Here is a 9,332-nt window from a genome sequence, read left to right on the forward strand (position 1 = left end):
GACTCTTTTCAAGTTTTGGCCCCACTGTGACCTTCGACCCTTCGTGAGAACCACAGGGGGCAGAAAAATGGAACCAATCAACACATTTTTATCATATCATTTCTTCCACTAATGTAGCAACAGAAAATCTCAAACCTATAGCGCCACGTACTTACGGTTTCGTATGTCAAGGGCTACATGTCATTAACTAAAAAATTGAAAGATAATATCAAGAAATGTATTAATGTTATCAAAATGGTGTTAATGTTATTATCTGACGTGTTATGTGAATTAAAACACTAGACAGTAATTTTTAAGCTTGTTGAGTCATGATTATTTTGCAATTACTCTCCAAATAATTTCAAAGATTTCTAATTTTCAAATGTATGAATGTCACCAGATAAGAGGCGCGTAATCAAATTTAGCATGCTATAACTTGGTTCTGACCTAAAAGTATCAAACATATTTACAAATCTGCGCTATAATGTATAAAACGTTTAGGAATGCTCTTGGAAAAAAATCATGCTTAATAACATCGAGCTTCAACATATTGCATTAAAGAGTATGCATTGAAATCTATATGCATGCTTAATCAACAAGGTTCATCCCACCTCAATTAAAGCTATGCCATCGCTCGAAGCACATAGTTTAACAGCATTGTCCCTTCAAGGATTCAGTCTTCATTCCAATTTGTCATAAAACAAAGATGTTTTCAAATTAAGATAAAAAATTGATGTAGGGTATCTGTAAATGAGATAAGGCCGAGTAAAAAAACAAACATGTTTCTCGTCCGCGCCCTCCTCATTTTTTGAAGATTTTTCAAATTTCTTTTTATTTTGTAAACTTTCAGTTATAACTTGTAGAAAAAGATGTTTCAGAAGTTGAAATTTATTTTACGGTTTTGTAAATGCATAATACATCATTTAAGAAGAGTTTTGTGATCACTAGAGGGTCTACCTCTCAAAACAATAAAATAAAAGGGCCTCCTCCTTTTCTCAGATATCGATCTGTATGTCGAATACCTGAAACATGGTTCCAAATAAAGGTATTTAGCGTCTTTTTCAAATAAAAAAAAAAAAATAAAAAGCCCCTCATTCTCCAAATTTTTAAAAACCCGGACGAGAAACATGTTTTTATTTTTACTTGGCCTAACATGATTTGTTGAAAAGCACCTACCGAACCGTAGAACAATTCCCTTAGCAGCCCCAAAGGAAAGTTTCTATGTGGATATTGAACATTTAAATAATATGAAGTAATCTGATCGTTTATATCACAGTCGTTATTTTGTGTTTGTTTTAAATGCCTTTAAGGACTATTTTAGCTTGAATCTATTGGAGGGTTTTTATTGTGAATGGGGGAAAACTCGTGTTTACCCAGAGACACAGCAAGGTATTGCAGTGTTAACAACCACGCGTTCAAATTGTGTAAAATTATTTGAAGAATAGAAATTCCAAGTATAATTAGAGATCTGAATATCAGATTTCTCCTGAACTGTTTAAATAATACTTTTGTGAAAATTGTTAAAAAGGAAATAGGTATAAAACATACATATAATTATGTTATTACTTAATACTGTTTTCTTCCAACAGAGTAAGTTTCGATACATTTAACATGGTACGACACATATGGTAATATATTTTTTATTAGTCTTTAAAATTATTAAAAAAGTAAGAATTTCTTCATTTTCATTAGTAGTGGATCCATTTTGGTTCGTGTATGGTTGATATAAGGTGATATGTGCAGGGGATATGGGTAATTTGCTGCAAACGGAGGACACCAACATCGAGTCTTACATTCCCACTAAAGGATATAAGTTTAACTGAGGACGGAGCCCGTTCTATAAGTCTGGTGCAATCGGTTGACAACCCAACATTTATTTAACAGTACGTCCCTATCATACCAGCAAAATGTTCAAGAAACGTTAAATGTACATTTCTAAAATGGGCATTACATAAATGCAAGACAAACTTGATTTCATACTTTTCTCTGCTTGTCTTAAAAACGCTACCAAAAGCAATTGTGTTTTAAATATGTTTTTCAGCACTCTAATATTTTTGTTAAACGAGTGATTCAAATTAGCTTCGAATATTTGTTTTCGTTTCTTGTCAGTCATTCACCCTGTACTGGTGGAAGTCCCACCCCAATCAACAGGATGTCAATTTCAGTTACGTCACCTGTATAAAATCACCCCTTTCTTAGTTTCCACTCTTGAAACACCGTTAATCTAATCAATATACTGTAAAGATATCCGTGACAACCGGAACCAAGAGCAGTGTGTGATTCTTCCTTGCCAAGGCATGTAAGGGTAAATCAGGGTTCTCTTCCATACCGCTATACTTTTAATCTTGGTAGATTAAGTTTATGTGAACATGCATATAGCGACCCTTGTCACGTATTGAGATTCGTTTGATACAAGATATATAACATTTTATTGGCCCAGGCGGCTTTTGACATTAATGCCCTACACGAATTCAAGATTGTTTGACATTTTTACTTGGTGAAGATATTTGGGTGTTTATACCGATTTCCTTCCATTCTAATGTATATAAACGTGATAAAAGATCCGTATAATTTTATTAATTCGCCCTGCTCAGAAACAAATTAAATTTTGGTATAAAGTGATTTAATGACGAAAAGTGAGCAGTACATTGCTGAGAAGAAGAAAAGTCACAAATTAGATAAACGGCCTTTCATGTCTACCTAACACAGTTTTATTTGCGGAAGTAAAATACTTAAATTCGTCTGCAATTGCTATAGGAGGCCAGTATTTTTTTTCCATTTATATTGATATTGTGCCTCAAAGTTAGATAGCTTGTCTTTAATGTTTGTAAAATTTGTTTTGTGAAACAGAAAATGCGTTCTAACGTAACAAGTACAAAGTGTGAGAACCATCATTTACTGAATTCCACCCACCTCGGAAAGATATTGCACAGCCGCTTTAGGCATAAAGAATTTTTTGCTTGCTGCAACTTCCCCCAAAAATATTTTTGTTTCGTTTTGTAAGACAATACGGCTTCATAATCATGATAACTTACATATAGGGCCACATCTGTGCTATTAGACAGTTTTATAAAGATTTAAATTAATTTTCCTGCTTGAAAAATCTGAAATTTCAAGTTGTAATATTTATTGGTTTCTCGAATTACGCAAATAAACAAATTTAAATCATAGCCGTGTGGGGAATATCTTCATATTGTGTAGTTATTACTGGCCAATAAATGCATGTATCTTATCATATGAATGCAGAGTTGTTCCATTGTTACATCTCCTTTAACTTGTTTTTTTGCGCGAAATCGTTCTTGTTTATAGTGTTACACGAAATGTAGGTTAGGTCCACATAGACATGTTACTTGTCAATATATGAATAAAAATGAAAACGGTAAAATGATTATAAATTGCGGATTACAATCTGTTTTATTCATCGTCGTTAAACTGACACCAAATGTAATTAAGGGTCAATTATACTGCAGTTAGGAAGTGTGAAAAAAAAACTTGTATTGACGGTGCCGTGTGTATTGTGAGCTTTGGTAAGAACACGTTTCAATCCCATAAAACCAAGGGTTAATTTAATAGGAAGCCTGATTTTTCTATTTTTGAACCAAAAATAACAAACGAATTTAAGCCATGTCCCTGACCAATTGTCTGTATCTTTTTAAATGAATGCAATTTTTATTCTATTGTTCCATTCCCTTTGAATTGTGTTTTTCCGCGAAATTGCTCTTGTTTACATTGTTACATAAAATGTAGGTTAGCTGCATTTTACATGTTACTTAAAAATGATAGGTGTAAAACGATTAAAATTCAAGTTTATAATCTGTTATACTCATCGTCGTAGAAGTGACATTAGATGTATATAATTTTAATTATATATTGAAGCATTAAAATGCTTCAATATACTGGAGTTAGATAAGAAGTGTAAAAAACCCTTGTATTTCTTGAAGCAAAATATTTGATAAGAACACAATTCAATCCTGTGCATTGAAGGAGAGTCTATCAAAGGTTCAAATTCTTCTCGGCCTTAAGGTTAGTACCTATTTTAAACTGTTGCGATTTGGTAGTTCACAGCATCTTGCGAATGGTAGTGAGCTTTGGAAAAAATTACATTGATCATTTCATAACGAGTGTGTAGAAGAATTCAAATATCACAGATATACTTTTGAAGGTCCTGAGGTTCTTGAGTTATGTTGTAAAGAGGGCCGAAATAACCAACAACACTTTTGTAAAACGTATAACTCATTAAGAACAATAAATCAAGCAAGTAGAATGAACTTGGCAAAACATCAAAGTATTATTTCATATTGATATATGCAATCGCTCGAAGCACATAGTTTAACAGCATTGTCCCTTCAAGGATTCGGTTTTCATTCCAATTTGTCATAAGACAGAGATGTTTTCAAATTATTCTAAAGATTAAAAATTGATATAGGGTATTGTAAATGAGATGACATGAGATAACATGATTTGTTGAAAAACGCCTACCCAAATCTCCATCCACCTACTAAATAAATATTACCAGGGTCGGTCAGTATGTAATGAGAGTTGACCGTTGACCCCAAAACATTAAATATTTTGATGGATTTTCTTTATGATCACATAAAGACTGCACCTTTGACTTTCAAACCACATATATGTAAATGCCACCATATACTTGATTACGTAACAGCATTAGCATAAAATCAATAGACTAGGACATTGACAAATCAAGCAAAAAGGCGGGACTTTTAAATTACAGCAAAGGCATATGTTTAAAACGTCGGAGAACAGCAAAAGTACACACTATATAAACACTATATCCTGGGTCTGCCTTTGATAAAATATGAGACTTTCCATTAAACTTGGGAGGAAACGGGACGTCTTTGAACTTCAACAGCTTTAGGACTTGAGGGGAAGCAACAATCTGCACATGCGTAGGAGGGATGACCGATAAATGTTAAAATGCTGTAAATGTCTGAAATACGGTATGCTAAATATCATGTAGATAGGGCTTAAAATATAACAAAATGCTATGTAAATAGAAATATATTAATTCATGTGATTTAATGGATGGTATCAACCTCAAATAAACAGATTTTTTAAAAATCCTCACTCAAATGACGACCACTACTATTTGTAGCAAATGTAACAATAGTAGAAAATAGTTATATTTTAATCACGGTTTCAAATATTTTCTAGGAAGACTCCTTAAAAAAACCAAATTAAACGTTTACTATTGTTGGCAATATCAAAATATTTATAGAAAGAAAAGCCTTGTTTTTGTCAAAAATAACACATACGACGTATTTGACCACACATTATAAATAAAACCTTTCCAGCCCGACAAAGATGGTTTTATGAGCTGGAAATTTGTGTTTTTCTACTATTCCAAGGCAGCATTCTCCATACTTAAATACCCGAGAAAATCTAGAATATACAACAATACCTCATTTCAGCCTCTAATTTCCCTTAAAAGACGACTCATTTTTAGCCAATGACTGTAGACTATTGATTTTATGCTAATGCTGTTACGAAGCAAGTGTATGATATAGTTTTTACATATGTTGTATGAAAGACAAAGGTAAGGTACGGTGTTTATGTAATCATAGAGAATGCCATGACAACAATCCATTACAAGTCAACTCTCATTACATACTGACCGACCCTCGTATATATCATATAAATGGCTGTGCAAAATTTATGAGCACTGGGGAGGATGCAATTGAAGCGGGGAGATGTTTTGACAAGCCCAACAGTGGAGGCAACCAATAATATTTTGGCAGGTCGAGAGGGCGGGCATGAAATGCTTAGGAAAACAGAATAGAAACATTGAAACATGCTAAATTTTCTCCTTACTACGCTTTCGTTATTGTGTAGATCATTTTATGATATTTTCGCCGAGAGTGGGGCAAGCAATTTTGGCAGGCTGAGAGGGGCAAAGCATTTGTTGGCATGCCGTTCGAAAATTTACTCCCTCGTGCTACCCACAACGACTTCAAAATTATTAAAGCCGATTTTGAACGGAAAACGTGGTTTTTTTTTACTTTTGGCATAGTTGTAATGTTGAGCGAGAGGCTAATATTGACTAAAATGGGCTGAAATTATTAAGTTGATTTTGCAGCTTTCTCCCCACACGTGGTCCAATTGAAATTCATTTGTTTGTAGGAAAATAGACAAAGAATTATTATCGTAATTGCTATAACAAATCATCGAAAGAGCTCCATGTTTAAACGATCAATATTGTAGTATTTCATTAATTCGGCATTCAATAGATAAAAGACTTATTAATATATTTAAAGTGGTTCTGATATCTTGAAATAACCTTTCTTAAGGATTTACTTACATTGTTGATACAATCTAAATTCCAGGTGTATGAAAATAATGAAGCTATTTGGTATGTTAAAAATTGAATAATTATTTACTTACCATACAGTCTTGAAACGTCAAGCATATCTGCAACATTCTATTAGAGATAGTTATCGTTGTTTCACAAGTAGCTTCATCTTCTTCTTTAATATTAAACCTGTTGCTATTTCAAGTTAACTGAAATTAATCTTGAAAAGGGCTTTATCAATCGAAATAGCATTAAGTGGTAATGTTTGGTTTCACAAGCCAGACTATTTAAATTACGTCATGCATGTACATTTAATTAAATGGTAGCGAATTTAACAACAAATTAATCAGTTTTAACAATATTATAATATCCGAATTGCATAATTATTTTGACACTGACTAGACAGTTTTAGCACCCAAGATGACTATTGCCCAAGATTCCAAAACAATCAGACCAGTGGTAATTTGTTCTTACCATTTGTCTTTCTCAAATTAGAGGTGAAACGTCTACATAGTTATTTGACTTTAGAACACTTGGTCTAAGCCATGATGTGCTTCTCACTTGTCTTCAGTGTAAAATCCATAAAACAGAATTGAATTTGTTTATTATTCTGAACAGGCTGCCTTGATAAGATATATACGGGTCTTTTATCATACTTACATCCCGGGGGCACTTCAATATGAAATGGATATAGGTGTAGGGCTGGCACTTTCGCACTAAGGGGCATTCGGTGAGAGCAAAATGTAAAAAATAAGGGGTCATTGGGTGAGAGCATGATTTTTGGCATTCGGTGAGAGCAAAATGGTAAAAATATGGGGTCATTGGGTGAGAACATTACTTTTTTTTAAATGGGATCTTTGGGTGAGAGTCGAAACAGAGCCACAGAAACCTCGAAAATCTAATTTCTAGTTCTAAATGGCTTCAAATTTCGTTGTTTTTTCAAAATAAGTATCAAAATCAGTGATAAATGAAAGTTGCTGTTCAAATTGAACTTGTAAGGGTCTTTGGGTGACAGATCAAATGGAAAAATAGGGGGTCTTCGGGTGACAGAGCATGTGTTCGTAACAAAATATGGGGTCTTTGGGTGACAGCGATGCTGAAAAAGGGGGTCTTAAGAGCCCTACATACGCGTCACTTCCAAAGTTGGAGTGCCCCCCGGGACTTACATACAATAGGATAAAAGGAAATTGGTGCAAACACACAAATATAGTCACGTTGAGTAAAAATGTCAAACAGTCTTGAATTCGTGTAGAACATTAATGTCAAAACCCGACTGGGATAATAATCATGTATCAAACGAATCTCAATACGTGACGAAGGTCGCTATATACATTCTCACATAACGAATCTGCCAAGATTAAAGATATACAAGGTATGGAGGAGAACCCTGATTTACTCGCAGCGTAAAGAAATCACGCACTGTGCTTGATCAATGATGTCACTGATATCTTTATATTATACGGATTTAATAGGCAAGAAGAATTTCAACTGTGGAAATTAAGAGAGGAGGTGATTTCACACATGCGACGTAACTGAAATTGACACCTTCATGATTGGGGTGGGACTTTACTAGTACAGGGTGCATGACTAAAATGAAACAAAAGCCCATATTCGAAAGCCGAATTTACTCACTCTTCTGAAAGATTAACGTGGTGGAACATATCTGAAAATGCTGTTAATTTTGCTCTTGGTTATGTCAATTGAACATGCTATGGGTTCTGACCTAAAAGTATCAAACCTTTGAAGTCTGCGCTGCGTGATATATAAAACGTTTTGTTTTGGGATGCTCTTGGAAAAAATATGCTTAATACATCGAGCTTCAACATATCGCATTCAAGAGCATACATTTATGTATCATGTGTATTGTTCAGCATGCTTAAACAACAAGGTTCATCCTACCTCAATTAAAGCTATGCAATTGCTAGAAGCACATAGTTTAACAGCATTGTCCCTTCAAGGATTCGGTTTTCATTCCAATTTGTCATAAAACAAAGATGTTTTCAAATTATTCTAAAGATTAAAAATTGATGTAGGGTATCTGTAAATGAGGTAACATGATTTGTTGAAAAACACCTACCGAACCGTGAAACTATTCCCTTAACAGCCCCTGAGGAAAGTGTCTATGTCCCGGGTCTATATGTTGAATTTGAATAGTCAAATTATATAGCTAATCGCTTATATCGCAGTTGTTATTTTGTTTTTGTTTTAAATGCCTTTAAGGACTATTTTATCTAGGGAAGGTTTTTGTTGTGAATGGGGAAAACTCGCGTTTACCCAGAGACACATACAGCAAGGAATTGCGGTGCAACGACCACGCGTTCAAATGGAATATATAAAATTATTTGAATAATATTTATTGATCTGAATATCAAATTTTCTCTGAACTGTTTTAATGGCACTTGTAATAAAGATTATGAAAAGAAAATAAGTAAAAAAATATTCGGTATTATTTTTACTGAGTGGATATTCTCATTTTTCTAACTAAGTAGTTTCGATCAAGTAGTGAACTTGCTTCAATTGAGTTAAGACACAGCTTATTTTTCTCTGAGTTTGCTGTCTTGTTTGCTACTGAGTTCAATTTGAACTTGCCTTCAATTTTTGATTTATATTTGTTTTTAAACTACAGCATGTAGTTATCGTTGTGCGCTTTTTTATATATTATTGTCTGTCCCTGAAGAACAGTGTATCTGCTCGAAACCTCGGGTTTTTTTGTCTGTTTGTTTTGTTTATCTGCTATGTGCACAATGATTTTTATGACTTCCAGTGTACTTTTGTACTGTTTTCCTGACACTTTTGTGGGCTTTGGAATTGACAATTTTTGGCTATCAAACTTTGTCTGTTCTTGTGCCTACACTGATTGCTTGGTATATCGTGTCTGTTTATTTCCATTGATCTTTGTTGTTTTGGCAGGTTCAGCACCATTTTTGGCTATCGAACTTTGCCTACTTATTATGCCTACATTTGCTGTTTTTGTCCCCCTGCATATTATCTGGTCTGTATTTTACTTGTTTCCCCACATCAAGTTGGTGTACCTTGCTCATTTTCT

Source organism: Amphiura filiformis, chromosome 13, assembly GCF_039555335.1.
Source record: "Amphiura filiformis chromosome 13, Afil_fr2py, whole genome shotgun sequence".
In the NCBI taxonomy this organism is placed as follows: domain Eukaryota; kingdom Metazoa; phylum Echinodermata; class Ophiuroidea; order Amphilepidida; family Amphiuridae; genus Amphiura; species Amphiura filiformis.